Source organism: Furipterus horrens, unplaced genomic scaffold (genome assembly GCF_987537825.1).
Source record: "Furipterus horrens unplaced genomic scaffold, mFurHor1.1.pri manual_scaffold_15, whole genome shotgun sequence".
In the NCBI taxonomy this organism is placed as follows: domain Eukaryota; kingdom Metazoa; phylum Chordata; class Mammalia; order Chiroptera; family Furipteridae; genus Furipterus; species Furipterus horrens.
The window spans coordinates 7,991,413-7,998,191 of NW_028327185.1; positions in this window are offsets into that span (position 1 = coordinate 7,991,413).

Consider the following 6,779-nt stretch of genomic DNA (forward strand, 5'->3'; position numbering starts at 1 on the left):
AGCTTTGAGCTGAATGAGCTGGGGTAGATGAATCAGCCTAACTAATGGCTGCATGTGGAATTTTGTAGTCATACAAGCCTGAGTTAAAATCCCAGCTTTGCCACTTAGTACCTGTGGGATCGAAGCAATTGCTGAACACCTTTTAAGCATATCAATTGCTGTTCTTGGAAGGAATAGAAACTAGCTCTGGCTAGCATAAATACTCTCAAAAGGAATCTGTTGGAAGGAAATGGGGTCATTCCCAGAATCAAAGGAATAGCTAAAACCCAGGCTTTGAGAAGGACAGGATCTAGGTCAAGTCCAAGGATCTTGGCAGGGTTGCTAAACCTCTTGGATCTTTAGGCTACTCAGCTCTGAAAACTCCACTTTAACTGCTTTGATTCCTGAATATTTCTCTGCTCAGAATTCAGATTCTCAGGATAGATTCTCATTGGTCTGTCTTGGTCACATGTCTCCTCTATGGAATTCAGAATCTCAGGATAGATTCTTATTGGTCTGTTTTGGTCATGTGTCTTCTCTGTGGTTCTGTGATTGGACAGCGCTGGGATTTTAAACCCTAGTAGTTTACAGAATGAAGGGCAGGCTGGTCCTCAAAGGAAGAAGAGTTGGGCAGGCAAAAAAACAAGTCATGTCTACTACATTAAGCTTCAATGACCTCATCTGGAAAAAATGGGAATAAAAATACACATTACATAAGGTTGTTTTGAAAATTAATTGAACAGGACAATGTTTGCAAAGTTGTTAATACAAGGCCTGGCATTTGTTAAGTGTTCATTAACAGTAGTCATTGGTATCATGAATTATATAAGATCATATGGAAATTGTTAAAGGTCAGTCTCCTGTTCTTGTACAATATTGACAGAAATGACTTTAAGTATGAAAATCTCAGAGACACCTATTTGATTGAATGCCAGTGATGGAGTAAGTATTTGGAAGGAAATGGGAATAACACAGAGAGAAATTTGTCTCCTTTTATCCCTGCTTTGTGCGTGGAGTCTCGCTCCTCTTCCCGTTTCATTATTTTTAAACTCCATGCTTCTAAACATAAATTTACAAAAAATAAAAATAAATAAATCATCCTCTAAAGTCGCCCTCTCCATTTGCTCTTTTCATAGACCTTGAGGTTCTTTCCTTGGTTTCCCTTAACTATTGGAGGGCATGGTGGGTTTGGGAGGGAGGCGGAAGCCCTGCCTTTGAAGATAAGCTGCTTAGATGAAGTGTCAACGTGGCAGTAAACAGCCAGTCAATTTTCTTAAAAAACAAAAGCAGTCAAACCCCCATGGACGGAATTTTAGATACTTAGTGGGCTTTTTTTAGTCAGTGGGATGAATTCAATGCATATGTAAGCGTCACGTCACTATAATGTCAGATTTGGCGTGAGTCTGTTCCAGGGCCGATGAAGTCTCCAGGTGTACAGCTGTGACCGGCTAAGTGGCCCATGTCCCTGTGGTCGGTCGCGGTTTGTGGGGGATGATGAATACGCGTGGAGGGGAATGAGGGACATGGTGTGGCCCAGTTGGTGGCTTGTGAACATGGTGGGATGTGTCCTGGCTCCACCTCTGCTCTGGCGATGTTTAAATCTCCCTGGCAAAGTGCTAATCGCTGCCCTGGGACGAGTTATCCCAGAACAGAAAGTCTGTGGGAAAGAGCCTTGAGACAGGGGGACTGAAGGAGCTTGTTCAAGTTCAAGATGACCAGAAAAATATTCAGAGATGGCCCCAGCCAGCCCGTGCCAGCTGCAAAATAAACAGATGGCTCTTTCCTGCAAACAGGGGGTGGTACTTAACTGGGGGGGGGGGCGGATTCCCGCTGACGCAGCAAAGGGCAGACCGGACCCCTGAGCTGGGCAATTCAAGCATAGCCTCATTAAAAAAATTTTAATTTTATCGAATTTATTAGGGTGACATGGGTTAATAAAATGACATCGATTTCAAGTGTAGAAGGCTGTGCTACCTCATCCGTCTACTGCATGGCGCGTTTGCCACCCGGAGTCGCATCTCCTTCCATCCCCGCTTATCGCCCCTTTATGTTCCTGTACCCCGCCCCCCGCCCCCCGGCAATCACCATACTGCCGTCTGTGTCTGTGACTTGTTTTCCGCTCTTGTTATTGTTGTTATTTGCTTAATCCCGTCGCCCTTCTCACCCCGCCCCCAGCCCCCGCCCCTCTGACAGCTGCCAGCCTGTTTTGCATGTATGAACCGGGCAACAGGGTCGTTTTTGTCCGGCTGAACTGAGGAATTCAGGAAGGTCTGGGAGCGGGGCTTCAGCCAAACGGCTCTTTGATCTGGGAAGCTTCTCCGCGGGGTTTTGCAATCTCTCTCCCTCCAGAAGGTCATTGCCCTCTCCCTGCCCCCACTTCCCCCGCTCACCATGCCCTTCACAACAGACAAACAGTATTCCACATGGGCGTCTGGGGGAGATTCCGGGCGGCTTTGTCCCCCCCCCCCCCGTACCCTTAAAAATAAAACACACTTTCATTAGACACCCTTACAGCGCAGAGAGCTGGCTTATTTGGGGCATGAAGTTAAGGACGATGAATCGGAGTCTTTCTGTCTGAAAATCAGGCAGATAATTTAGGGCGGTGTGTTTTACTCCCTCGGGTCATTCAATCCTTGGAAAAGACAGCAAGTCAAGAATTTAATAAGTGGTACGGTTAGTGGATGAGTAAACCACAGTTTTATCCAACTTTTAAGTCAAAATACATTTACTATATACATACATCCACACTCTTACACACACACATACGTGTGCGTGTATGTGTGTTCAGTAGAGAAAATACTTATAAGGGGCTCTTTAAATAGCAAGATCCCTGAGTACACTTAAAATATGATTTGAATTACAACATGTGACTTTAATACAACCTTTGGGGAATGCATTCTTTGCATAAATTGTGGCAAATGTACAAAGACAGCGTTTAAATACTATCAAAATCTTTGGCTGAGGAGTAGTCAGCGACATACATCTTTGGTTTACAAGAGGTAAAATATGTTTCTGAAAGAAAAAACATAACACAGAACAATGTTTCCCAAAATGTTCCCTTGGCCTGTCTGTTCTGGATCCTCATAATTTGGTCCAAACCTTATCTTTCCAATCTTCTTTCTCATTAGTCTCCGACCCAAGTCTTTTAGTTTCTTCCAAACTAAACGTGACTAAACATTGCAATGTGCACAAGATGTTAATGAAGACCATGGGTCCGGGGCTGAACCGTAGGCCTCTCTGTGGTCCTCAGGCCCTGGGGTTGAAGGAACTGCTGAGATCAGGGTTCCCAGCAGGAGGTCATCCTTTCTTCTGCACCCCCCTACCCCGCCCCCAAACACACTTCAGTAGAACGTGGTGGCAGTACCACCACCAGTAAGGGAAGAGCCCAGCCTGACGCTGAGGAAACAGGTCCCATTTTACAAGACGTTTTAACCACGTGGATCTCAGAATCACCGGCTGGAGTCCTGGGTTAGGGTCAGAGCAACACAGACCCCGTGTCCCCCAGTGGCTAAAGCCTTCTTTGCCGACCAAGTCTGGCCTGTCCAGTTCTCACCTTGGGGCCCTTATGGCATTTCTCTGCCTTTCAAGCTGTCTTGAACCAACGCCTGAGTTCTACCTTTGACCCTAATGCAAACCGATCCTATATCATCCAGCCTCTCTTTTTTTCTCTATCCAAGCACAAGGAGATGCTGGTTGAAATGAACTCTGACCTCCTGCCCTCAGCCTTAAGTCCCTGTTCAAGGGCCACACATCCATGGTTCCATGCACTGGCCTGCCTGTACCTCGTGTCACGGCTTCTCGCACGGCGATCCGCGGAGGAGGGAGTCGGGAGAGCGGCGTAAATGCAGGACTTCAGCTTCTATCTGAGCGCAACAAAGCAAAACAAAATGTGAAAAAGTGATTCGTAGTGTGGGGTAAAGGAACTTTCCTCTGCCCTTCAAGTTTCTTTTGGCTGTTTTAATAATTAAGTCTACATTAGACAGAGTAACAAGAGAAAAGGACCAAATTTAATTACATATGTACATATGGGAACCCACATACATGAGAGGTTTGGGGACAGAAAGTTAAAATGAGGCAGAGAAGGCATTCTGACCTCAGGATGGGATAAGGTGCCCTGGGGCTTCAGAGGGGAGGAGGGTCATGGCAGGACGGTAGGAAAAGCAGATGTTCAATAATTACCAGTTTGCCCTGCCCTATAGATAGATAGGTCACAACGTTTATCTCCAATAACCTATTATGGGTAAGGCCCATAATTTAAATTCTTCTGGGTAATTAAGGCAAGGTAGAAGTTTCTCTCAAGCCTTCAGGGTCTTGGTTGCCTTTAGCTCAGAATAACTCACATACCACAGAGGCACATCTTAGGGTGACTTGTTCTGAACCTGTACAGTGCGGTCAGCAGCATTTTTATGTTTTAGTTCAAATACGTTAGAACCACGCAGATCAATTGGTGTTCAGCGCTTCCTTCTTCCACTAGAATCTCTCAGAGATGAAGCAGATTTGACCTCTGCTAACCCATCCCAGGCAGTGGGTTCAGACTGGCAAAGTGAACAGGTGTAAGATTAGGGTCAGGGGATTTGGGTGTGAGGCACACCTTCAGTCAGGGCTTCGTGACCTCGATCAACTGACATTCTGTAAACCCCAGTGTCTTCATTGGCTTGTGATGTTGAGGTTTTGAGGATAAAATGGGATAGTCACGTGAATTTACTTTGGACATTGTCACTTCTTATGTGCCTTTTCCCCCCCCTCCTGATGGTACTCTATAAGCGCAAAGAGCTTAACTTGTGAAGATCTGAGGGGTCCGCTGGTATAGCTTCTTCTGTCAAGGCAACACGGACATCTACACTGTGCAGTGCCGTGTGCATCTAGAAGTTTTCCGGAAAGGAAATATTCACAAACAGCTTTGGTAATATGTCCGAAGTGTTAAAAAAGGAGTTACAAGCCTCAGACGGAGTCATTGGCTCCCGCGACAGTAAACCAGGACTTAATTACGATTTTAGTTTTTCTCAGGAATGTGACCTTTAGACAGTCAATATGACATTTCCTTATTAGCTGTGTGAGGTAAGTGGCATGATGGGACCCCTGCCTTCCTTCTGTGCACCCCCTTCACCCCCAAAGCGATGACGTGGCCTGAACCACTCCTTCCTTGTCTTTTGCTAATATTATGCCGTCTGGTCCCACTCTCCTTCTGCCTATGAAAACCTGCCTTTCAGTACCCACCCTGGGAACGCTTTTCTAGATGCTGGGCAGATCCTTAAAGAAAGCCAATTAGATCTTCAAATTTACTCCATGGAATTTTGTTTTTGACAAAAGGCTTAATTACTTGAATCCTGATAAGGCTTTGTATGTAACCCTGTGTGTGCCGCCTTCGGTCCTATAACATCAATTCTGTAGCATCTATATATGTAGCATCTAAAATAGCTACCAATTAACTACCGGTGTAAATAAGCCCCTCCCTTTCTCTCCGCAGGGGTGTGTCTCTAGCTACCCTTTTTCAAGGCCCAGGGCAGTGAGGGATGATAGGCAGCAACTGACTACTTCTTGCTGTCCTGTGGGACTAAATTCTTAACCTGCGGGATCTGCTGCTACCTCCAGGTAGATAGTGTCAGAACTGAGTTGAATTGTAGGACACCAGCTGGTATCCAAGACTTGTGTTCCGTGTGTGGGGAACTGTCCCACCCCAACACACGCACTTGTTGGAATTGCTGATCATGACCTTTAAGGATGGAGGACAAGTTGGCATTTTCCCCGGGTTATTCTGATGGGCCTTCGGTGTCACATAAGGGTCAAGGCCTCACTGCCTAGACCTGGGCTGGCCTTGATGTCTCCCAGGTGACATGAGGGTGCCTTGCTGGCATCTCTTGGTCCTAGACTGTCTAATCACCTCTGCCTTCTAAGAACCCTTGCCTTTGTACACCTAACCACTTCCAGTGCCCTCACCAGACTGCCCACCCTGTGGAAAATATCAAGTTTAAGCTCTCTCTCAGGTCTTATAAATTCCAGCCTTCATCACTGAATGTTTATGGTGGGGACAGGGGTGATGGAGGGGACCATCTCTGTGTTTGCATGTCTCTCAGGATCTAGTCCCATGTCTGCGGACATGGCAATTCTAAAGCTCCTTCTCTAGACTGGCTAGTTGCCTTGACTACTGAAATCAAACGCCACCATGAAGATTGATTTCCTTCTCTTTGGTCTGCAGGAAAAATGTTATTCTTCTTATTGACATAACTTTGACTCTCCTTTCTGTGAAATACTTTCCTCCGCGTTATTTTGTAGGGAGAGAATGGATGGCTTCATCTCTGCCCTGAATTACTGCATAGACCGTCTGAAGGGCAGTGTGTCTAATTACTTTTATTGAAATCTCCAGAATTGGGGTGGTGATAGAGATGGTGGGTTGGGGGGATAACCTCCGTTGACTCCATCATAGTCATGATCATCATCTATCGAATATTGGCTCTATGTCAGAAATAATCATAACAACTCTAACAGCTGACGCCTTTGACTGCTAGACAAGGATATAGGGCCTTACTTGTATTGTTATGTAACTTAATGATAACCCTAAATCGTAAGTACAATTATTCCTTTGTTGCACAGAGCAGGGCACTTGAAGAACCAGGACTAAGCAGCTGGGTCCATGGACATAGTCAATAAGAGGTAGAAACAGCGTTCAAACCCACGGCCAACGAACTCCAGTAGTTTCTCCATTATCCTGACTATAGTTGGCACGTCCTGAACTGGGGTGATTGATTGATTTTCAAAAGAACCTTAGATCCTTGATATTGAAAATACAAGGTGTAGTTACG